Source organism: Schistocerca gregaria, chromosome 10 (assembly GCF_023897955.1).
Source record: "Schistocerca gregaria isolate iqSchGreg1 chromosome 10, iqSchGreg1.2, whole genome shotgun sequence".
Lineage (NCBI taxonomy): Eukaryota > Metazoa > Arthropoda > Insecta > Orthoptera > Acrididae > Schistocerca > Schistocerca gregaria.
The window spans coordinates 22,677,591-22,703,935 of record NC_064929.1 but is presented as its reverse complement, the minus strand read 5'-3'; the positions used below and the strand labels follow the sequence as shown (position 1 = coordinate 22,703,935).

Sequence of the window (26,345 nt, the reverse complement as noted above, 5' to 3'; positions counted from 1 at the left end):
TGACCACAAAAAATGGAGGCGCCGCGGCTTGAACCCTGGACCTTTCACATGCCAAGCGAACGCTCTACCAACTGAGCTACGCCCCATGCACGAGCAAACTGCGCTATTCCCCATTGTTTGCGACTCAGATGCGCACGGACACGATGGTTGGTTGGTTTGTAGCGGTGAAGGGAGCAGAGTACAAAGGCGCGGACCCGTTCATATACACAAAAGTTCCAAGTAGTTTCGATGCTCTGGTATTACAAATGCAAATTCCGTCTGTTTTTAACGTCTTAAATTGAAAGAGCCGTCACAAATTGCTCCGTTTTCACTCATTGTAGACAATTATACAGCACCTGAGGTAACAAACACATCTCGAGAACCATTGTGCACTACATTATTTATGCCAACTCAGTGCCTCGCTCTTTACTACTGTGTACCAATCTTGTCGTCCAACTGCAAAACACTGGGCCACAACAAGTTTCCGCGTCTCCATTGCACTGCGCATACTACGAAACGCTCCCCAAACTTGGCACTCACCCTCGCAGCCGACTTTTCCGACTTTCCACGACGCTCACGCAACGCTCACGCTAGTGACAGCATTATTTATAGTTCGACGTCGCGCCAAAGCGAATGAGTACATTTCGCCTACGGCTTAGGCCGCCCTCCTAGTGTGGCTGCTCGGTGTCTGCAGGCAGCGAGGGTCTGCAAGCTTCCTGTGTTCGCACCTATGTCACCTGTGCTTGCTTGTCAGAGACAGACTATCGCAAAACATACAACTCACTCCATGAATTGATTGCTACGGCATCTGTTATCAGCAGTCACAACTAGCAACACCAGTAGCAGCTGACTGCACGCAAAGAATAGGAATGTGCAGTGGGATTTACGTGAACTCGGCGCAAGGCAGATCTTTCCGACATAGGCTTGAGAATCTTACGGGAACACTTGTACTGTTTCTAAATTAAGTGTAGGCGTGGGAGGAGGGTGCTTCCTGCGCACAAATAACAGCACGCTTGTCAATTGTGGATGCTAATCATTCGCTTGTATCTTCCTAGACACATCTGCTGGTCGTGAATTATTCCATTTGCATATCAAGGTGCGCATGTAGGTGTGTTAAAAATTCTGGAGGCACTGGGTATTGATCCCAGTACCTCTCGCATACTAAGCGAGCGCTCTACCATCTGAGCTACGCCCGCCCCCCCGAAGACTAATGGTGCTACATACAGCCATATAGACGACACAGACCCTTGCACTCCCATTATTCAGCAGACAAACACTACTCTCTATGTATCCGTTAGGGTGTCTTTCAGGTTTCGTGCATTCTGTATCGAATCGTAGTTGCCAAAATGAAAGTGGCACGTATAACGTCGAAAATAGAATTCGGACACCGCTCTGAGTAAGACCAACGTGTTGTCCACCCTCTAGACTTCAATGAGGTTAAGCCGCGATACCTAAGACAGATCTGCACTCGATGACACCACGATAACAGCCGGTCCCCACACTTACATCTTGCTCTCCTTACGTCAGTATACATCATATCAGTCTGTGACGCTGGCTTTGCAACATCTTGCGAGCCTTTAGGTTCGCCGCGACCAACACTTACCATGCACTGACCACAAAAAATGGAGGCGCCGCGGCTTGAACCCTGGACCTTTCACATGCCAAGCGAACGCTCTACCAACTGAGCTACGCCCCATGCACGAGCAAACTGCGCTATTCCCCATTGTTTGCGACTCAGATGCGCACGGACACGATGGTTGGTTGGTTTGTAGCGGTGAAGGGAGCAGAGTACAAAGGCGCGGACCCGTTCATATACACAAAAGTTCCAAGTAGTTTCGATGCTCTGGTATTACAAATGCAAATTCCGTCTGTTTTTAACGTCTTAAATTGAAAGAGCCGTCACAAATTGCTCCGTTTTCACTCATTGTAGACAATTATACAGCACCTGAGGTAACAAACACATCTCGAGAACCATTGTGCACTACATTATTTATGCCAACTCAGTGCCTCGCTCTTTACTACTGTGTACCAATCTTGTCGTCCAACTGCAAAACACTGGGCCACAACAAGTTTCCGCGTCTCCATTGCACTGCGCATACTACGAAACGCTCCCCAAACTTGGCACTCACCCTCGCAGCCGACTTTTCCGACTTTCCACGACGCTCACGCAACGCTCACGCTAGTGACAGCATTATTTATAGTTCGACGTCGCGCCAAAGCGAATGAGTACATTTCGCCTACTGCTTAGGCCGCCCTCCTAGTGTGGCTGCTCGGTGTCTGCAGGCAGCGAGGGTCTGCAAGCTTCCTGTGTTCGCACCTATGTCACCTGTGCTTGCTTGTCAGAGACAGACTATCGCAAAATATACAACTCACTCCATGAATTGATTGCTACGGCATCTGTTATCAGCAGTCACAACTAGCAACACCAGTAGCAGCTGACTGCACGCAAAGAATAGGAATGTGCAGTGGGATTTACGTGAACTCGGCGAAAGGCAGATCTTTCCGACATAGGCTTGAGAATCTTACGGTAACACTTGTACTGTTTCTAAATTAAGTGTAGGCGTGGGAGGAGGGTGCTTCCTGCGCACAAATAACAGCACGCTTGTCAATTGTGGATGCTAATCATTCGCTTGTATCTTCCTAGACACATCTGCTGGTCGTGAATTATTCCATTTGCATATCAAGGTGCGCATGTAGGTGTGTTAAAGATTCTGGAGGCACTGGGTATTGATCCCAGTACCTCTCGCATACTAAGCGAGCGCTCTACCATCTGAGCTACGCCCGCCCCCCCGAAGACTAATGGTGCTACATACAGCCATATAGACGACACAGACCCTTGCACTCCCATTATTCAGCAGACAAACACTACTCTCTATGTATCCGTTAGGGTGTCTTTCAGGTTTCGTGCATTCTGTATCGAATCGTAGTTGCCAAAATGAAAGTGGCACGTATAACGTCGAAAATAGAATTCGGACACCGCTCTGAGTAAGACCAACGTGTTGTCCACCCTCTAGACTTCAATGAGGTTAAGCCGCGATACCTAAGACAGATCTGCACTCGATGACACCTCGATAACAGCCGGTCCCCACACTTACATCTTGCTCTCCTTACGTCAGTATACATCATATCAGTCTGTGACGCTGGCTTTGCAACATCTTGCGAGCCTTTAGGTTCGCCGCGACCAACACTTACCATGCACTGACCACAAAAAATGGAGGCGCCGCGGCTTGAACCCTGGACCTTTCACATGCCAAGCGAACGCTCTACCAACTGAGCTACGCCCCATGCACGAGCAAACTGCGCTATTCCCCATTGTTTGCGACTCAGATGCGCACGGACACGATGGTTGGTTGGTTTGTAGCGGTGAAGGGAGCAGAGTACAAAGGCGCGGACCCGTTCATATACACAAAAGTTCCAAGTAGTTTCGATGCTCTGGTATTACAAATGCAAATTCCGTCTGTTTTTAACGTCTTAAATTGAAAGAGCCGTCACAAATTGCTCCGTTTTCACTCATTGTAGACAATTATACAGCACCTGAGGTAACAAACACATCTCGAGAACCATTGTGCACTACATTATTTATGCCAACTCAGTGCCTCGCTCTTTACTACTGTGTACCAATCTTGTCGTCCAACTGCAAAACACTGGGCCACAACAAGTTTCCGCGTCTCCATTGCACTGCGCATACTACGAAACGCTCCCCAAACTTGGCACTCACCCTCGCAGCCGACTTTTCCGACTTTCCACGACGCTCACGCAACGCTCACGCTAGTGACAGCATTATTTATAGTTCGACGTCGCGCCAAAGCGAATGAGTACATTTCGCCTACTGCTTAGGCCGCCCTCCTAGTGTGGCTGCTCGGTGTCTGCAGGCAGCGAGGGTCTGCAAGCTTCCTGTGTTCGCACCTATGTCACCTGTGCTTGCTTGTCAGAGACAGACTATCGCAAAATATACAACTCACTCCATGAATTGATTGCTACGGCATCTGTTATCAGCAGTCACAACTAGCAACACCAGTAGCAGCTGACTGCACGCAAAGAATAGGAATGTGCAGTGGGATTTACGTGAACTCGGCGAAAGGCAGATCTTTCCGACATAGGCTTGAGAATCTTACGGGAACACTTGTACTGTTTCTAAATTAAGTGTAGGCGTGGGAGGAGGGTGCTTCCTGCGCACAAATAACAGCACGCTTGTCAATTGTGGATGCTAATCATTCGCTTGTATCTTCCTAGACACATCTGCTGGTCGTGAATTATTCCATTTGCATATCAAGGTGCGCATGTAGGTGTGTTAAAAATTCTGGAGGCACTGGGTATTGATCCCAGTACCTCTCGCATACTAAGCGAGCGCTCTACCATCTGAGCTACGCCCGCCCCCCCGAAGACTAATGGTGCTACATACAGCCATATAGACGACACAGACCCTTGCACTCCCATTATTCAGCAGACAAACACTACTCTCTATGTATCCGTTAGGGTGTCTTTCAGGTTTCGTGCATTCTGTATCGAATCGTAGTTGCCAAAATGAAAGTGGCACGTATAACGTCGAAAATAGAATTCGGACACCGCTCTGAGTAAGACCAACGTGTTGTCCACCCTCTAGACTTCAATGAGGTTAAGCCGCGATACCTAAGACAGATCTGCACTCGATGACACCTCGATAACAGCCGGTCCCCACACTTACATCTTGCTCTCCTTACGTCAGTATACATCATATCAGTCTGTGACGCTGGCTTTGCAACATCTTGCGAGCCTTTAGGTTCGCCGCGACCAACACTTACCATGCACTGACCACAAAAAATGGAGGCGCCGCGGCTTGAACCCTGGACCTTTCACATGCCAAGCGAACGCTCTACCAACTGAGCTACGCCCCATGCACGAGCAAACTGCGCTATTCCCCATTGTTTGCGACTCAGATGCGCACGGACACGATGGTTGGTTGGTTTGTAGCGGTGAAGGGAGCAGAGTACAAAGGCGCGGACCCGTTCATATACACAAAAGTTCCAAGTAGTTTCGATGCTCTGGTATTACAAATGCAAATTCCGTCTGTTTTTAACGTCTTAAATTGAAAGAGCCGTCACAAATTGCTCCGTTTTCACTCATTGTAGACAATTATACAGCACCTGAGGTAACAAACACATCTCGAGAACCATTGTGCACTACATTATTTATGCCAACTCAGTGCCTCGCTCTTTACTACTGTGTACCAATCTTGTCGTCCAACTGCAAAACACTGGGCCACAACAAGTTTCCGCGTCTCCATTGCACTGCGCATACTACGAAACGCTCCCCAAACTTGGCACTCACCCTCGCAGCCGACTTTTCCGACTTTCCACGACGCTCACGCAACGCTCACGCTAGTGACAGCATTATTTATAGTTCGACGTCGCGCCAAAGCGAATGAGTACATTTCGCCTACTGCTTAGGCCGCCCTCCTAGTGTGGCTGCTCGGTGTCTGCAGGCAGCGAGGGTCTGCAAGCTTCCTGTGTTCGCACCTATGTCACCTGTGCTTGCTTGTCAGAGACAGACTATCGCAAAATATACAACTCACTCCATGAATTGATTGCTACGGCATCTGTTATCAGCAGTCACAACTAGCAACACCAGTAGCAGCTGACTGCACGCAAAGAATAGGAATGTGCAGTGGGATTTACGTGAACTCGGCGAAAGGCAGATCTTTCCGACATAGGCTTGAGAATCTTACGGGAACACTTGTACTGTTTCTAAATTAAGTGTAGGCGTGGGAGGAGGGTGCTTCCTGCGCACAAATAACAGCACGCTTGTCAATTGTGGATGCTAATCATTCGCTTGTATCTTCCTAGACACATCTGCTGGTCGTGAATTATTCCATTTGCATATCAAGGTGCGCATGTAGGTGTGTTAAAGATTCTGGAGGCACTGGGTATTGATCCCAGTACCTCTCGCATACTAAGCGAGCGCTCTACCATCTGAGCTACGCCCGCCCCCCCGAAGACTAATGGTGCTACATACAGCCATATAGACGACACAGACCCTTGCACTCCCATTATTCAGCAGACAAACACTACTCTCTATGTATCCGTTAGGGTGTCTTTCAGGTTTCGTGCATTCTGTATCGAATCGTAGTTGCCAAAATGAAAGTGGCACGTATAACGTCGAAAATAGAATTCGGACACCGCTCTGAGTAAGACCAACGTGTTGTCCACCCTCTAGACTTCAATGAGGTTAAGCCGCGATACCTAAGACAGATCTGCACTCGATGACACCTCGATAACAGCCGGTCCCCACACTTACATCTTGCTCTCCTTACGTCAGTATACATCATATCAGTCTGTGACGCTGGCTTTGCAACATCTTGCGAGCCTTTAGGTTCGCCGCGACCAACACTTACCATGCACTGACCACAAAAAATGGAGGCGCCGCGGCTTGAACCCTGGACCTTTCACATGCCAAGCGAACGCTCTACCAACTGAGCTACGCCCCATGCACGAGCAAACTGCGCTATTCCCCATTGTTTGCGACTCAGATGCGCACGGACACGATGGTTGGTTGGTTTGTAGCGGTGAAGGGAGCAGAGTACAAAGGCGCGGACCCGTTCATATACACAAAAGTTCCAAGTAGTTTCGATGCTCTGGTATTACAAATGCAAATTCCGTCTGTTTTTAACGTCTTAAATTGAAAGAGCCGTCACAAATTGCTCCGTTTTCACTCATTGTAGACAATTATACAGCACCTGAGGTAACAAACACATCTCGAGAACCATTGTGCACTACATTATTTATGCCAACTCAGTGCCTCGCTCTTTACTACTGTGTACCAATCTTGTCGTCCAACTGCAAAACACTGGGCCACAACAAGTTTCCGCGTCTCCATTGCACTGCGCATACTACGAAACGCTCCCCAAACTTGGCACTCACCCTCGCAGCCGACTTTTCCGACTTTCCACGACGCTCACGCAACGCTCACGCTAGTGACAGCATTATTTATAGTTCGACGTCGCGCCAAAGCGAATGAGTACATTTCGCCTACGGCTTAGGCCGCCCTCCTAGTGTGGCTGCTCGGTGTCTGCAGGCAGCGAGGGTCTGCAAGCTTCCTGTGTTCGCACCTATGTCACCTGTGCTTGCTTGTCAGAGACAGACTATCGCAAAATATACAACTCACTCCATGAATTGATTGCTACGGCATCTGTTATCAGCAGTCACAACTAGCAACACCAGTAGCAGCTGACTGCACGCAAAGAATAGGAATGTGCAGTGGGATTTACGTGAACTCGGCGAAAGGCAGATCTTTCCGACATAGGCTTGAGAATCTTACGGGAACACTTGTACTGTTTCTAAATTAAGTGTAGGCGTGGGAGGAGGGTGCTTCCTGCGCACAAATAACAGCACGCTTGTCAATTGTGGATGCTAATCATTCGCTTGTATCTTCCTAGACACATCTGCTGGTCGTGAATTATTCCATTTGCATATCAAGGTGCGCATGTAGGTGTGTTAAAAATTCTGGAGGCACTGGGTATTGATCCCAGTACCTCTCGCATACTAAGCGAGCGCTCTACCATCTGAGCTACGCCCGCCCCCCCGAAGACTAATGGTGCTACATACAGCCATATAGACGACACAGACCCTTGCACTCCCATTATTCAGCAGACAAACACTACTCTCTATGTATCCGTTAGGGTGTCTTTCAGGTTTCGTGCATTCTGTATCGAATCGTAGTTGCCAAAATGAAAGTGGCACGTATAACGTCGAAAATAGAATTCGGACACCGCTCTGAGTAAGACCAACGTGTTGTCCACCCTCTAGACTTCAATGAGGTTAAGCCGCGATACCTAAGACAGATCTGCACTCGATGACACCTCGATAACAGCCGGTCCCCACACTTACATCTTGCTCTCCTTACGTCAGTATACATCATATCAGTCTGTGACGCTGGCTTTGCAACATCTTGCGAGCCTTTAGGTTCGCCGCGACCAACACTTACCATGCACTGACCACAAAAAATGGAGGCGCCGCGGCTTGAACCCTGGACCTTTCACATGCCAAGCGAACGCTCTACCAACTGAGCTACGCCCCATGCACGAGCAAACTGCGCTATTCCCCATTGTTTGCGACTCAGATGCGCACGGACACGATGGTTGGTTGGTTTGTAGCGGTGAAGGGAGCAGAGTACAAAGGCGCGGACCCGTTCATATACACAAAAGTTCCAAGTAGTTTCGATGCTCTGGTATTACAAATGCAAATTCCGTCTGTTTTTAACGTCTTAAATTGAAAGAGCCGTCACAAATTGCTCCGTTTTCACTCATTGTAGACAATTATACAGCACCTGAGGTAACAAACACATCTCGAGAACCATTGTGCACTACATTATTTATGCCAACTCAGTGCCTCGCTCTTTACTACTGTGTACCAATCTTGTCGTCCAACTGCAAAACACTGGGCCACAACAAGTTTCCGCGTCTCCATTGCACTGCGCATACTACGAAACGCTCCCCAAACTTGGCACTCACCCTCGCAGCCGACTTTTCCGACTTTCCACGACGCTCACGCAACGCTCACGCTAGTGACAGCATTATTTATAGTTCGACGTCGCGCCAAAGCGAATGAGTACATTTCGCCTACGGCTTAGGCCGCCCTCCTAGTGTGGCTGCTCGGTGTCTGCAGGCAGCGAGGGTCTGCAAGCTTCCTGTGTTCGCACCTATGTCACCTGTGCTTGCTTGTCAGAGACAGACTATCGCAAAATATACAACTCACTCCATGAATTGATTGCTACGGCATCTGTTATCAGCAGTCACAACTAGCAACACCAGTAGCAGCTGACTGCACGCAAAGAATAGGAATGTGCAGTGGGATTTACGTGAACTCGGCGAAAGGCAGATCTTTCCGACATAGGCTTGAGAATCTTACGGGAACACTTGTACTGTTTCTAAATTAAGTGTAGGCGTGGGAGGAGGGTGCTTCCTGCGCACAAATAACAGCACGCTTGTCAATTGTGGATGCTAATCATTCGCTTGTATCTTCCTAGACACATCTGCTGGTCGTGAATTATTCCATTTGCATATCAAGGTGCGCATGTAGGTGTGTTAAAAGTTCTGGAGGCACTGGGTATTGATCCCAGTACCTCTCGCATACTAAGCGAGCGCTCTACCATCTGAGCTACGCCCGCCCCCCCGAAGACTAATGGTGCTACATACAGCCATATAGACGACACAGACCCTTGCACTCCCATTATTCAGCAGACAAACACTACTCTCTATGTATCCGTTAGGGTGTCTTTCAGGTTTCGTGCATTCTGTATCGAATCGTAGTTGCCAAAATGAAAGTGGCACGTATAACGTCGAAAATAGAATTCGGACACCGCTCTGAGTAAGACCAACGTGTTGTCCACCCTCTAGACTTCAATGAGGTTAAGCCGCGATACCTAAGACAGATCTGCACTCGATGACACCTCGATAACAGCCGGTCCCCACACTTACATCTTGCTCTCCTTACGTCAGTATACATCATATCAGTCTGTGACGCTGGCTTTGCAACATCTTGCGAGCCTTTAGGTTCGCCGCGACCAACACTTACCATGCACTGACCACAAAAAATGGAGGCGCCGCGGCTTGAACCCTGGACCTTTCACATGCCAAGCGAACGCTCTACCAACTGAGCTACACCCCATGCACGAGCAAACTGCGCTATTCCCCATTGTTTGCGACTCAGATGCGCACGGACACGATGGTTGGTTGGTTTGTAGCGGTGAAGGGAGCAGAGTACAAAGGCGCGGACCCGTTCATATACACAAAAGTTCCAAGTAGTTTCGATGCTCTGGTATTACAAATGCAAATTCCGTCTGTTTTTAACGTCTTAAATTGAAAGAGCCGTCACAAATTGCTCCGTTTTCACTCATTGTAGACAATTATACAGCACCTGAGGTAACAAACACATCTCGAGAACCATTGTGCACTACATTATTTATGCCAACTCAGTGCCTCGCTCTTTACTACTGTGTACCAATCTTGTCGTCCAACTGCAAAACACTGGGCCACAACAAGTTTCCGCGTCTCCATTGCACTGCGCATACTACGAAACGCTCCCTAAACTTGGCACTCACCCTCGCAGCCGACTTTTCCGACTTTCCACGACGCTCACGCAACGCTCACGCTAGTGACAGCATTATTTATAGTTCGACGTCGCGCCAAAGCGAATGAGTACATTTCGCCTACGGCTTAGGCCGCCCTCCTAGTGTGGCTGCTCGGTGTCTGCAGGCAGCGAGGGTCTGCAAGCTTCCTGTGTTCGCACCTATGTCACCTGTGCTTGCTTGTCACAGACAGACTATCGCAAAACATACAACTCACTCCATGAATTGATTGCTACGGCATCTGTTATCAGCAGTCACAACTAGCAACACCAGTAGCAGCTGACTGCACGCAAAGAATAGGAATGTGCAGTGGGATTTACGTGAACTCGGCGCAAGGCAGATCTTTCCGACATAGGCTTGAGAATCTTACGGGAACACTTGTACTGTTTCTAAATTAAGTGTAGGCGTGGGAGGAGGGTGCTTCCTGCGCACAAATAACAGCACGCTTGTCAATTGTGGATGCTAATCATTCGCTTGTATCTTCCTAGACACATCTGCTGGTCGTGAATTATTCCATTTGCATATCAAGGTTTACGTGAACTCGGCGCAAGCTTGTATCTTCCTAGACACATCTGCTGGCTGTGAATTATTCCACTTGCATATCAAGGTGCGCATGTAGGTGTGTTAAAAATTCTGGAGGCACTGGGTTTTGATCCCAGTACCTCTCGCATACTAAGCGAGCGCTCTACCATCTGAGCTACGCCCGCCTCCCCGAAGACTAAGGGTGCTACATACAGCCATATAGACGACACAGACCCTTGCACTCCCATTATTCAGCAGACAAACACTACTCTCTATGTATCCGTTAGGGTGTCTTTCAGGTTTCGTGCATTCTGTATCGAATCGTAGTTGGCCACAATGAAAGTGGCACGTATAACGTCGAAAATAGAATTCGGACACCGCTCTGAGTAAGTCCAACGTGTTGTCCATCCTCTAGACTTCAATGAGGTTAAGCCGCGATACCTAAGACAGATCTGCACTCGATGACACCTCGATAACAGCCGGTCCCCACACTTACATCTTGCTCTCCTTACGTCAGTATACATCATATCAGTCTGTGACGCTGGCTTTGCAACATCTTGCGTGCCTTTAGGTTCGCCGCGACCAACACTTACCATGCACTGACCACAAAAAATGGAGGCGCCGCGGCTTGAAACCTGGACCTTTCACATGCCAAGCGAACGCTCTACCAACTGAGCTACGCCCCATGCACGAGCAAACTGCGCTATTCCCCATTCTTTGCGACTCAGATGCGCACCGACACGATGGTTGGTTGGTTTGTAGCGGTGAAGGGAGCAGAGTACAAAGGCGCGGACCCGTTCATATACACAAAAGTTCCAAGTAGTTTCGATGCTCTGGTATTACAAATGCAAATTCCGTCGGTTTTTAACGTCTTAAATTGAAAGAGCCGTCACAAATTGCTCCGTTTTCACTCCTTGTCGACAATCATACAGCACCTGAGGTAACAAACACATCTCGAGCCCCATTGTGCACTCCATTATTCATGCCAACTCAGTGCCTCGCTCTTTACTACTGTGTACCAATCTTGTCGTCCAACTGCAAAACACTGGGCCACAACAAGTTTCCGCGTCTCCATTGCACTGCGCATACTACGAAACGCTCCCCAAACTTGGCACTCACCCTCGCAGCCGACTTTTCCGACTTTCCACGACGCTCACGCAACGCTCACGCTAGTGACAGCATTATTTATAGTACGACGTCGCGCCAAAGCGAATGAGCACATTTCGCCTACGGCTTAGGCCGCCCTCCTAGTGTGGCTGCTCGGTGTCTGCAGGCAGCGAGGGTCTGCAAGCTTCCCGTGTTCGCACCTATGTCACCTGTGCTTGCTTGTCAGAGACAGACTATCGCAAAACATACAACTCACTCCATGAATTGATTGCTACGGCATCTGTTATCAGCAGTCACAACTATAAAACCAGTAGCTGCTGACTGCACTCAAAGAATAGGAATGTTCTGTGGGATTTACGTGAACTCGGAGCAAGCTTGTATCTCCTAGACACATCTGCTGGCTGTGAATTATTCCACTTGCATATCAAGGTGCGCATGTAGGTGTGTTAAAAATTCTGGAGGCACTGGGTATTGATCCCAGTACCTCTCGCATACTAAGCGAGCGCTCTACCATCTGAGCTACACCCGCCCCCCGGAGACTAAGGGTGCTACATACAGCCATATAGACGACACAGACCCTTGCACTCCCATTATTCAGCAGACAAACACTACTCTCTATGTATCCGTTAGGGTGTCTTTCAGGTTTCGTGCATTCTGTATCGAATCGTAGTTGGCCACAATGAAAGTGGCACGTATAACGTCGAAAATAGAATTCGGACACCGCTCTGAGTAAGTCCAACGTGTTGTCCATCCTCTAGACTTCAATGAGGTTAAGCCGCGATACCTAAGACAGATCTGCACTCGATGACACCTCGATAACAGCCGCTCCCCACACTTACATCTTGCTCTCCTTACGTCAGTATACATCATATCAGTCTGTGACGCTGGCTTTGCAACATCTTGCGTGCCTTTAGGTTCGCCGCGACCAACACTTACCATGCACTGACCACAAAAAATGGAGGCGCCGCGGCTTGAACCCTGGTCCTTTCACATGCCAAGCGAACGCTCTACCAACTGAGCTACGCCCCATGCACGAGCAAACTGCGCTATTCCCCATTCTTTGCGACTCAGATGCGCACCGACACGATGGTTGGTTGGTTTGTAGCGGTGAAGGGAGCAGAGTACAAAGGCGCGGACCCGTTCATATACACAAAAGTTCCACGTAGTTTCGATGCTCTGGTATTACAAATGCAAATTCCGTCTGTTTTTAACGTCTTAAATTGAAAGAGCCGTCACAAATTGCTCCGTTTTCACTCCTTGTCGACAATCATACAGCACCTGAGGTAACAAACACATCTCGAGCCCCATTGTGCACTCCATTATTCATGCCAACTCAGTGCCTCGCTCTTTACTACTGTGTACCAATCTTGTCGTCCAACTGCAAAACACTGGGCCACAACAAGTTTCCGCGTCTCCATTGCACTGCGCATACTACGAAACGCTCCCCAAACTTGGCACTCACCCTCGCAGCCGACTTTTCCGACTTTCCACGACGCTCACGCTAGTGACAGCATTATTTATAGTACGACGTCGCGCCAAAGCGAATGAGCACATTTCGCCTACGGCTTAGGCCGCCCTCCTAGTGTGGCTGCTCGGTGTCTGCAGGCAGCGAGGGTCTGCAAGCTTCCCGTGTTCGCACCCATGTCACCTGTGCTTGCTTGTCAGAGACAGACTATCGCAAAACATACAACTCACTCCATGAATTGATTGCTACGGCATCTGTTATCAGCAGTCACAACTAGCAACACCAGTAGCAGCTGACTGCACGCAAAGAATAGGAATGTTCAGTGGGATTTACGTGAACTCGGCGCAAGCTTGTATCTTCCTAGACACATCTGCTGGCTGTGAATTATTCCACTTGCATATCAAGTTGCGCATGTAGGTGTGTTAAAAATTCTGGAGGCACTGGGTATTGAACCCAGTACCTCTCGCATACTAAGCGAGCGCTCTACCATCTGAGCTACGCCCGCCTCCCCGAAGACTAAATGTGCTACATTCAGCCATATAGACGACACAGACCCTTGCACTCCCATTATTCAGCAGACAAACACTACTCTCTATGTATCCGTTAGGGTGTCTTTCAGGTTTCGTGCATTCTGTATCGAATCGTAGTTGGCCACAATGAAAGTGGCACGTATAACGTCGAAAATAGAATTCGGACACCGCTCTGAGTAAGTCCAACGTGTTGTCCATCCTCTAGACTTCAATGAGGTTAAGCCGCGATAGCTAAGACAGATCTGCACTCGATGACACCTCGATAACAGCCGGTCCCCACACTTACATCTTGCTCTCCTTATGTCAGTATACATCATATCAGTCTGTGACGCTGGCTTTGCAACATCTTGCGTGCCTTTAGGTTCGCCGCGACCAACACTTACCATGCACTGACCACAAAAAATGGAGGCGCCGCGGCTTGAAACCTGGACCTTTCACATGCCAAGCGAACGCTCTACCAACTGAGCTACGCCCCATGCACGAGCAAACTGCGCTATTCCCCATTCTTTGTGACTCAGATGCGCACCGACACGATGGTTGGTTGGTTTGTAGCGGTGAAGGGAGCAGAGTACAAAGGCGCGGACCCGTTCATATACACAAAAGTTCCAAGTAGTTTCGATGCTCTGGTATTACAAATGCAAATTCCGTCTGTTTTTAACGTCTTAAATTGAAAGAGCCGTCACAAATTGCTCCGTTTTCACTCCTTGTCGACAATCATACAGCACCTGAGGTAACAAACACATCTCGAGCCCCATTGTGCACTCCATTATTCATGCCAACTCAGTGCCTCGCTCTTTACTACTGTGTACCAATCTTGTCGTCCAACTGCAAAACACTGGGCCACAACAAGTTTCCGCGTCTCCATTGCACTGCGCATACTACGAACGCTCCCCAAACTTGGCACTCACCCTCGCAGCCGACTTTTCCGACTTTCCACGACGCTCACGCTAGTGACAGCATTATTTATATTTCGACGTCGCGCCAAAGCGAATGAGCACATTTCGCCAACGGCTTAGGCCGCCCTCCTAGTGTGGCTGCTCGGTGTCTGCAGGCAGCGAGGGTCTGCAAGCTTCCCGTGTTCGCACCTATGTCACCTGTGCTTGCTTGTCAGAGACAGACTATCGCAAAACATACAACTCACTCCATGAATTGATTGCTACGGCATCTGTTATCAGCAGTCACAACTAGCAACACCAGTAGCAGCTGACTGCACGCAAAGAATAGGAATGTTCAGTGGGATTTACGTGAACTCGGCGCAAGCTTGTATCTTCCTAGACACATCTGCTGGCTGTGAATTATTCCACTTGCATATCAAGGTGCGCATGTAGGTGTGTTAAAAATTCTGGAGGCACTGGGTATTGATCCCAGTACCTCTCGTATACTAAGCGAGCGCTCTACCATCTGAGCTACGCCCGCCCCCCCGAAGACTAACGGTGCTACATACAGCCATATAGACGACACAGACCCTTGCACTCCCATTATTCAGCAGACAAACACTACTCTCTATGTATCCGTTAGGGTGTCTTTCAGGTTTCGTGCATTCTGTATCGAATCGTAGTTGGCCACAATGAAAGTGGCACGTATAACGTCGAAAATAGAATTCGGACACCGCTCTGAGTAAGTCCAACGTGTTGTCCATCCTCTAGACTTCAATGAGGTTAAGCCGCGATAGCTAAGACAGATCTGCACTCGATGACACCTCGATAACAGCCGGTCCCCACACTTACATCTTGCTCTCCTTACGTCAGTATACATCATATCAGTCTGTGACGCTGGCTTTGCAACATCTTGCGTGCCTTTAGGTTCGCCGCGACCAACACTTACCACAAAAAATGGAGGCGCCGCGGCTTGAACCCTGGACCATTCACATGCCAAGCGAACGCTCTACCAACTGAGCTACGCCCCATGCACGAGCAAACAGCGCTATTCCCCATTCTTTGCGACTCAGATGCGCACCGACACGATGGTTGGTTGGTTTGTAGCGGTGAAGGCAGCAGAGTACAAAGGCGCGGACCCGTTCATATACACAAAAGTTCCAAGTAGTTTCGATGCTCTGGTATTACAAATGCAAATTCCGTCTGTTTTTAACGTCTTAAATTGAAAGAGCCGTCACAAATTGCTCCGTTTTCACTCCTTGTCGACAATCATACAGCACCTGAGGTAACAAACACATCTCGAGCCCCATTGTGCACTCCATTATTCATGCCAACTCAGTGCCTCGCTCTTTACTACTGTGTACCAATCTTGTCGTCCAACTGCAAAACACTGGGCCACAACAAGTTTCCGCGTCTCCATTGCACTGCGCATACTACGAAACGCTCCCCAAACTTGGCACTCACCCTCGCAGCCGACTTTTCCGACTTTCCACGATGCTCACGCAACGCTCACGCTAGTGACAGCATTATTTATAGTACGACGTCGCGCCAAAGCGAATGAGCACATTTCGCCTACGGCTTAGGCCGCCCTCCTAGTCTGGCTGCTCGGTGTCTGCAGGCAGCGAGGGTCTGCAAGCTTCCCGTGTTCGCACCTATGTCACCTGTGCTTGCTTGTCAGAGACAGACTATCGCAAAACATACAACTCACTCCATGAATTGATTGCTACGGCATCAGTTATCAGCAGTCACAACTATAACACCAGTAGCAGCTGACTGCACGCAAAGAATAGGAATGTTCAGTGGGATTTACGTGAACTCGGCGCAAGCTTGTATCTCCTAGACACATCTGCTGGCTGTGAATTATTCCACTTGCATATCAAGGTGCGCATGTAGGTGTGTTAAAAATTCTGGAGGCACTGGGTATTGATCCCAGTACCTCTCGCATACTAATCGAGCGGTGTACCATCTGAGCTACGCCAGCCCCCCCGAAGACTTATGGTGCTACATACAGCCATATAGATGACTCAGACCCTTGCACTCCCATTATTCAGCAGACAAACACTACTCTCTATGTATCCGTTAGGGTGTCTTTCAGGTTTCGTGCATTCTGTATCGAATCGTAGTTGGCCACAATGAAAGTGGCACGTATAACGTCGAAAATAGAATTCGGACACCGCTCTGAGTAAGTCCAACGTGTTGTCCATCCTCTAGACTTCAATAAGGTTAAGCCGCGATACCTAAGACAGATCTGCACTCGATGACACCTCGATAACAGCCGGTCCCCACACTTACGTCTTGCTCTCCTTACGTCAGTATACATCATATCAGTCTGTGACGCTGGCTTTGCAACATCTTGCGTGCCTTTAGGTTCGCCGTGACCAACACTTACCATGCACTGACCACAAAAAATGGAGGCGCCGCGGCTTGAACCCTGGACCTTTCACATGCCAAGCGAACGCTCTACCAACTGAGCTACGCCCCATGAACGAGCAAACTGCGCTATTCCCCATTCTTTGCGACTCAGATGCGCACCGACACGATGGTTGGTTGGTTTGTAGCGGTGAAGGGAGCAGAGTACAAAGGCGCGGACCCGTTCATATACACAAAAGTTCCAAGTAGTTTCGATGCTCTGGTATTACAAATGCAAATTCCGTCTGTTTTTAACGTCTTAAATTGAAAGAGCCGTCACAAATTGCTCCGTTTTCACTCCTTGTCGACAATCATACAGCACCTGAGGTAACAAACACATCTCGAGCCCCATTGTGCACTCCATTATTCATGCCAACTCAGTGCCTCGCTCTTTACTACTGTGTACCAATCTTGTCGTCCAACTGCAAAACACTGGGCCACAACAAGTTTCCGCGTCTCCATTGCACTGCGCATACTACGAAACGCTCCCCAAACTTGGCACTCACCCTCGCAGCCGACTTTTCCGACTTTCCACGACGCTCACGCAACGCACACGCTAGTGACAGCATTATTTATAGTTCGACGTCGCGCCAAAGCGAATGAGCACATTTCGCCTACGGCTTAGGCCGCCCTCCTAGTCTGGCTGCTCGGTGTCTGCAGGCAGCGAGGGTCTGCAAGCTTCCCGTGTTCGCACCTATGTCACCTGTGCTTGCTTGTCAGAGACAGACTATCGCAAAACATACAACTCACTCCATGAATTGATTGCTACGGCATCTGTTATCAGCAGTCACAACTAGCAACACCTGTAGCAGATGACTGCACGCAAAGAATAGGAATGTGCAGTGGGATTTACGTGAACTCGGCGCAAGCTTGTATCTTCCTAGACACATCTGCTGGCTGTGAATTATTCCACTTGCATATCAAGGTGCGCATGTAGGTGTGTTAAAAATTCTGGAGGCACTGGGTATTGATCCCAGTACCTCTCGCAAACTAAGCGAGCGCTCTACCATCTGAGCTACGCCCGCCCCCCCGAAGACTAAGGGTGCTACATACAGCCATATAGACGACACAGACCCTTGCACTCCCATTATTCAGCAGACAAACACTACTCTCTATGTATCCGTTAGGGTGTCTTTCAGGTTTCGTGCATTCTGTATCGAATCGTAGTTGGCCACAATGAAAGTGGCACGTATAACGTCGAAAATAGAATTCGGACACCGCTCTGAGTAAGTCCAACGTGTTGTCCATCCTCTAGACTTCAATAAGGTTAAGCCGCGATACCTAAGACAGATCTGCACTCGATGACACCTCGATAACAGCCGGTCCCCACACTTACATCTTGCTCTCCTTACGTCAGTATACATCATATCAGTCTGTGACGCTGGCTTTGCAACATCTTGCGTGCCTTTAGGTTCGCCGTGACCAACACTTACCATGCACTGACCACAAAAAATGGAGGCGCCGCGGCTTGAACCCTGGACCTTTCACATGCCAAGCGAACGCTCTACCAACTGAGCTACGCCCCATGCACGAGCAAACTGCGCTATTCCCCATTCTTTGCGACTCAGATGCGCACCGACACGATGGTTGGTTGGTTTGTAGCGGTGAAGGGAGCAGAGTACAAAGGCGCGGACCCGTTCATATACACAAAAGTTCCAAGTAGTTTCGATGCTCTGGTATTACAAATGCAAATTCCGTCTGTTTTTAACGTCTTAAATTGAAAGAGCCGTCACAAATTGCTCCGTTTTCACTCCTTGTCGACAATCATACAGCACTTGAGGTAACAAACACATCTCGAGCCCCATTGTGCACTCCATTATTCATGCCAACTCAGTGCCTCGCTCTTTACTACTGTGTACCAATCTTGTCGTCCAACTGCAAAACACTGGGCCACAACAAGTTTCCGCGTCTCCATTGCACTGCGCATACTACGAAACGCTCCCCAAACTTGGCACTCACCCTCGCAGCCGACTTTTCCGACTTTCCAAACGCTCACGCTAGTGACAGCATTATTTATAGTTCGACGTCGCGCCAAAGCGAATGAGCACATTTCGCCTACGGCTTAGGCCGCCCTCCTAGTGTGGCTGCTCGGTGTCTGCAGGCAGCGAGGGTCTGCAAGCTTCCCGTGTTCGCACCTATGTCACCTGTGCTTGCTTGTCAGAGACAGACTATCGCAAAACATACAACTCACTCCATGAATTGATTGCTACGGCATCTGTTATCAGCAGTCACAACTAGCAATACCAGTAGCAGCTGACTGCACGCAAAGAATAGGAATGTTCAGTGGGATTTACGTGAACTCGGCGCAAGCTTGTATCTTCCTAGACACATCTGCTGGCTGTGAATTATTCCACTTGCATATCAAGGAGCGCATGTAGGTGTGTTAAAAATTCTGGAGGCACTGGGTATTGATCCCAGTACCTCTCGCATACTAAGCGAGCGCTCTACCATCTGAGCTACGCCCGCCCCCCCGAAGACTAAGGGTGCTACATACAGCCATATAGACGACACAGACCCTTGTACTCCCATTATTCAGCAGACAAACACTACTCTCTATGTATCCGTTAGGGTGTCTTTCAGGTTTCGTGCATTCTGTATCGAATCGTAGTTGGCCACAATGAAAGTGGCACGTATAACGTCGAAAATAGAATTCGGACACCGCTCTGAGTAAGACCAACGTGTTGTCCACACTCTAGGATTCACTGAGGTTAAGCCGCGATACCTAAGACAGATCTACACTCGATGACACCTCGATAACAGCCGGTCCCCACACTTACATCTTGCTCTCCTTACGTCAGTATACATCATATCAGTCTGTGACGCTGGCTTTGCAACATCTTGCGTGCCTTTAGGTTCGCCACGACCAACACTTACCATGCACTGACCACAAAAAATGGAGGCGCCGCGGCTTGAACCCTGGACCATTCACAGGCCAAGCGAACGCTCTACCAACTGAGCTACGCCCCTTGCACGAGCAAACTGCGCTATTCCCCATTCTTTGCGACTCAGATGCGCGCGGACACGATGGTTGGTTGGTTTGTAGCGGTGAAGGGAGCAGAGTACAAAGGCGCGGACCCGTTCATATACACAAAAGTTCCAAGTAGTTTCGATGCTCTGGTATTACAAATGCAAATTCCGTCTGTTTTTAATGTCTTAAATTGAAAGAGCCGTCACAAATTGCTCCGTTTTCACTCCTTGTCGACAATCATACAGCACCTGAGGTAACAAACACATCTCGAGCCCCATTGTGCACTCCATTATTCATGCCAACTCAGTGCCTCGCTCTTTACTACTGTGTACCAATCTTGTCGTCCAACTGCAAAACACTGGGCCACAACAAGTTTCCGCGTCTCCATTGCACTGCGCATACTACGAAACGCTCCCCAAACTTGGCACTCACCCTCGCAGCCGACTTTTCCGACTTTCCACGACGCTCACGCAACGCACACGCTAGTGACAGCATTATTTATAGTTCGACGTCGCGCCAAAGCGAATGAGCACATTTCGCCTACGGCTTAGGCCGCCCTCCTAGTCTGGCTGCTCGGTGTCTGCAGGCAGCGAGGGTCTGCAAGCTTCCCGTGTTCGCACCTATGTCACCTGTGCTTGCTTGTCAGAGACAGACTATCGCAAAACATACAACTCACTCCATGAATTGATTGCTACGGCATCTGTTATCAGCAGTCACAACTAGCAACACCAGTAGCAGCTGACTGCACGCAAAGAATAGGAATGTGCAGTGGGATTTACGTGAACTCGGCGCAAGCTTGTATCTTCCTAGACACATCTGCTGGCTGTGAATTATTCCACTTGCATATCAAGGTGCGCATGTAGGTGTGTTAAAAATTCTGGAGGCACTGGGTATTGATCCCAGTACCTCTCGCATACTAAGCGAGCGCTCTACCATCTGAGCTACGCCCGCCCCCCCCGAAGACTAAGGGTGCTACATACAGCCATATAGACGACACAGACCCTTGCACTCCCATTATTCAGCAGACAAACACTACTCTCTATGTATCCGTTAGGGTGTCTTTCAGGTTTCGTGCATTCTGTATCGAATCGTAGTTGGCCACAATGAAAGTGGCACGTATAACGTCGAAAATAGAATTCGGACACCGCTCTGAGTAAGTCCAACGTGTTGTCCATCCTCTAGACTTCAATGAGGTTAAGCCGCGATACCTAAGACAGATCTGCACTCGATGACACCTCGATAACAGCCGGTCCCCACACTTACATCTTGCTCTCCTTACGTCAGTATACATCATATCAGTCTGTGACGCTGGCTTTGCAACATCTTGCGTGCCTTTAGGTTCGCCGTGACCAACACTTACCATGCACTGACCATAAAAAATGGAGGCGCCGCGGCTTGAACCCTGGACCTTTCACATGCCAAGCGAACGCTCTACCAACTGAGCTACGCCCCATGCACGAGCAAACTGCGCTATTCCCCATTCTTTGCGACTCAGATGCGCACCGACACGATGGTTGGTTGGTTTGTAGCGGTGAAGGCAGCAGAGTACAAAGGCGCGGACCCGTTCATATACACAAAAGTTCCAAGTACTTTCGATGCTCTGGTATTACAAATGCAAATTCCGTCTGTTTTTAACGTCTTAAATTGAAAGAGCCGTCACAAATTGCTCCGTTTTCACTCCTTGTCGACAATCATACAGCACCTGAGGTAACAAACACATCTCGAGCCCCATTGTGCACTCCATTATTCATGCCAACTCAGTGCCTCGCTCTTTACTACTGTGTACCAATCTTGTCGTCCAACTGCAAAACACTGGGCCACAACAAGTTTCCGCGTCTCCATTGCACTGCGCATACTACGAAACGCTCCCCAAACTTGGCACTCACCCTCGCAGCCGACTTTTCCGACTTTCCAAACGCTCACGCTAGTGACAGCATTATTTATAGTTCGACGTCGCGCCAAAGCGAATGAGCACATTTCGCCTACGGCTTAGGCCGCCCTCCTAGTGTGGCTGCTCGGTGTCTGCAGGCAGCGAGGGTCTGCAAGCTTCCTGTGTTCGCACCTATGTCACCTGTGCTTGCTTGTCAGAGACAGACTATCGCAAAACATACAACTCACTCCATGAATTGATTGCTACGGCATCTGTTATCAGCAGTCACAACTAGCAATACCAGTAGCAGCTGACTGCACGCAAAGAATAGGAATGTTCAGTGGGATTTACGTGAACTCGGCGCAAGCTTGTATCTTCCTAGACACATCTGCTGGCTGTGAATTATTCCACTTGCATATCAAGGTGCGCATGTAGGTGTGTTAAAAATTCTGGAGGCACTGGGTATTGATCCCAGTACCTCTCGCATACTAAGCGAGCGCTCTACCATCTGAGCTACGCCCGCCTCCCCGAAGACTAAGGGTGCTACATACAGCCATATAGACGACACAGACCCTTGCACTCCCATTATTCAGCAGACAAACACTACTCTCTATGTATCCGTTAGGGTGTCTTTCAGGTTTCGTGCATTCTGTATCGAATCGTAGTTGGCCACAATGAAAGTGGCACGTATAACGTCGAAAATAGAATTCGGACACCGCTCTGAGTAAGACCAACGTGTTGTCCACACTCTAGGATTCACTGAGGTTAAGCCGCGATACCTAAGACAGATCTACACTCGATGACACCTCGATAACAGCCGGTCCCCACACTTACATCTTGCTCTCCTTACGTCAGTATACATCATATCAGTCTGTGACGCTGGCTTTGCAACATCTTGCGTGCCTTTAGGTTCGCCACGACCAACACTTACCATGCACTGACCACAAAAAATGGAGGCGCCGCGGCTTGAACCCTGGACCATTCACATGCCAAGCGAACGCTCTACCAACTGAGCTACGCCCCTTGCACGAGCAAACTGCGCTATTCCCCATTCTTTGCGACTCAGATGCGCGCGGACACGATGGTTGGTTGGTTTGTAGCGGTGAAGGGAGCAGAGTACAAAGGCGCGGACCCGTTCATATACACAAAAGTTCCAAGTAGTTTCGATGCTCTGGTATTACAAATGCAAATTCCGTCTGTTTTTAATGTCTTAAATTGAAAGAGCCGTCACAAATTGCTCCGTTTTCACTCCTTGTCGACAATCATACAGCACCTGAGGTAACAAACACATCTCGAGCCCCATTGTGCACTCCATTATTCATGCCAACTCAGTGCCTCGCTCTTTACTACTGTGTACCAATCTTGTCGTCCAACTGCAAAACACTGGGCCACAACAAGTTTCCGCGTCTCCATTGCACTGCGCATACTACGAAACGCTCCCCAAACTTGGCACTCACCCTCGCAGCCGACTTTTCCGACTTTCCACGACGCTCACGCAACGCACACGCTAGTGACAGCATTATTTATAGTTCGACGTCGCGCCAAAGCGAATGAGCACATTTCGCCTACGGCTTAGGCCGCCCTCCTAGTCTGGCTGCTCGGTGTCTGCAGGCAGCGAGGGTCTGCAAGCTTCCCGTGTTCGCACCTATGTCACCTGTGCTTGCTTGTCAGAGACAGACTATCGCAAAACATACAACTCACTCCATGAATTGATTGCTACGGCATCTGTTATCAGCAGTCACAACTAGCAACACCAGTAGCAGCTGACTGCACGCAAAGACTAGGAATGTGCAGTGGGATTTACGTGAACTCGGCGCAAGCTTGTATCTTCCTAGACACATCTGCTGGCTGTGAATTATTCCACTTGCATATCAAGGTGCGCATGTAGGTGTGTTAAAAATTCTGGAGGCACTGGGTATTGATCCCAGTACCTCTCGCATACTAAGCGAGCGCTCTACCATCTGAGCTACGCCCGCCCACCCGAAGACTAAGGGTGCTACATACAGCCATATAGACGACACAGACCCTTGCACTCCCATTATTCAGCAGACAAACACTACTCTCTATGTATCCGTTAGGGTGTCTTTCAGGTTTCGTGCATTCTGTATCGAATCGTAGTTGGCCACAATGAAAGTGGCACGTATAACGTCGAAAATAGAATTCGGACACCGCTCTGAGTAAGTCCAACGTGTTGTCCATCCTCTAGACTTCAATGAGGTTAAGCCGCGATACCTAAGACAGATCTGCACTCGATGACACCTCGATAACAGCCGGTCCCCACACTTACATCTTGCTCTCCTTACGTCAGTATACATCATATCAGTCTGTGACGCTGGCTTTGCAACATCTTGCGTGCCTTTAGGTTCGCCGTGACCAACACTTACCATGCACTGACCATAAAAAATGGAGGCGCCGCGGCTTGAACCCTGGACCTTTCACATGCCAAGCGAACGCTCTACCAACTGAGCTACGCCCCATGCACGAGCAAACTGCGCTATTCCCCATTCTTTGCGACTCAGATGCGCACCGACACGATGGTTGGTTGGTTTGTAGCGGTGAAGGCAGCAGAGTACAAAGGCGCGGACCCGTTCATATACACAAAAGTTCCAAGTACTTTCGATGCTCTGGTATTACAAATGCAAATTCCGTCTGTTTTTAACGTCTTAAATTGAAAGAGCCGTCACAAATTGCTCCGTTTTCACTCCTTGTCGACAATCATACAGCTTCTGAGGTAACAAACACATCTCGAGCCCCATTGTGCACTCCATTATTCATGCCAACTCAGTGCCTCGCTCTTTACTACTGTGTACCAATCTTGTCGTCCAACTGCAAAACACTGGGCCACAACAAGTTTCCGCGTCTCCATTGCACTGCGCATACTACGAAACGCACCCCAAACTTGGCACTCACCCTCGCAGCCGACTTTTCCGACTTTCCACGACGCTTACGCAACGCACACGCTAGTGACAGCATTATTTATAGTTCGACGTCGCGCCAAAGCGAATGAGCACATTTCGCCTACGGCTTAGGCCGCCCTCCTAGTGTGGCTGCTCGGTGTCTGCAGGCAGCGAGGGTCTGCAAGCTTCCCGTGTTCGCACCTATGTCACCTGTGCTTGCTTGTCAGAGACAGACTATCGCAAAACATACAACTCACTCCATGAATTGATTGCTACGGCATCTGTTATCAGCAGTCACAACTAGCAACACCAGTAGCAGCTGACTGCACGCAAAGAATAGGAATGTGCAGTGGGATTTACGTGAACTCGGCGCAAGCTTGTATCTTCCTAGACACATCTGCTGGCTGTGAATTATTCCACTTGCATATCAAGGTGCGCATGTAGGTGTGTTAAAAATTCTGGAGGCACTGGGTATTGATCCCAGTACCTTTCGCATACTAAGCGAGCGCTCTACCATCTGAGCTACGCCCGCCCCCCCGAAGACTAAGGGTGCTACATACAGCCATATAGACGACACAGACCCTTGCACTCCCATTATTCAGCAGACAAACACTACTCTCTATGTATCCGTTTGGGTGTCTTTCAGGTTTCGTGCATTCTGTATCGAATCGTAGTTGGCCACAATGAAAGTGGCACGTATAACGTCGAAAATAGAATTCGGACACCGCTCTGAGTAAGTCCAACGTGTTGTCCATCCTCTAGACTTCAATGAGGTTAAGCCGCGATACCTAAGACAGATCTGCACTCGATGACACCTCGATAACAGCCGGTCCCCACACTTACATCTTGCTCTCCTTACGTCAGTATACATCATATCAGTCTGTGACGCTGGCTTTGCAACATCTTGCGTGCCTTTAGGTTCGCCGTGACCAACACTTACCATGCACTGACCATAAAAAATGGAGGCGCCGCGGCTTGAACCCTGGACCTTTCACATGCCAAGCGAACGCTCTACCAACTGAGCTACGCCCCTTGCACGAGCAAACTGCGCTATTCCCCATTCTTTGCGACTCAGATGCGCACCGACACGATGGTTGGTTGGTTTGTAGCGGTGAAGGGAGCAGAGTACAAAGGCGCGGACCCGTTCATATACACAAAAGTTCCAAGTAGTTTCGATGCTCTGGTATTACAAATGCAAATTCCGTCTGTTTTTAACGTCTTAAATTGAAAGAGCCGTCACAAATTGCTCCGTTTTCACTCCTTGTCGACAATCATACAGCACCTGAGGTAACAAACACATCTCGAGCCCCATTGTGCACTCCATTATTCATGCCAACTCAGTGCCTCGCTCTTTACTACTGTGTACCAATGTTGTCGTCCAACTGCAAAACACTGGGCCACAACAAGTTTCCGCGTCTCCATTGCACTGCGCATACTACGAAACGCTCCCCAAACTTGGCACTCACCCTCGCAGCCGACTTTTCCGACTTTCCAAACGCTCACGCTAGTGACAGCATTATTTATAGTTCGACGTCGCGCCAAAGCGAATGAGCACATTTCGCCTACGGCTTAGGCCGCCCTCCTAGTGTGGCTGCTCGGTGTCTGCAGGAAGCGAGGGTCTG

At 49.1% G+C, this 26,345-nt stretch overlaps 3 non-coding genes across 3 annotated transcripts; all 3 read right to left on the bottom strand.

Moving 5' to 3' along the window:
• Positions 1 to 13,606: 13,606 nt before the first annotated feature.
• Trnat-agu (transfer RNA threonine (anticodon AGU)) lies at positions 13,607 to 13,683 on the bottom strand. The gene has a single exon. It is a non-coding gene; the product is annotated as a tRNA-Thr (tRNA).
• Positions 13,684 to 22,777: 9,094 nt separating this feature from the next.
• On the bottom strand, positions 22,778 to 22,850 carry Trnaa-ggc (transfer RNA alanine (anticodon GGC)). Its single transcript has one exon. It is a non-coding gene; the product is annotated as a tRNA-Ala (tRNA).
• A 2,833-nt stretch (positions 22,851 to 25,683) lies between these two features.
• Trnaa-ggc (transfer RNA alanine (anticodon GGC)) lies at positions 25,684 to 25,756 on the bottom strand. Its single transcript has one exon. It is a non-coding gene; the product is annotated as a tRNA-Ala (tRNA).
• Positions 25,757 to 26,345: the final 589 nt, after the last annotated feature.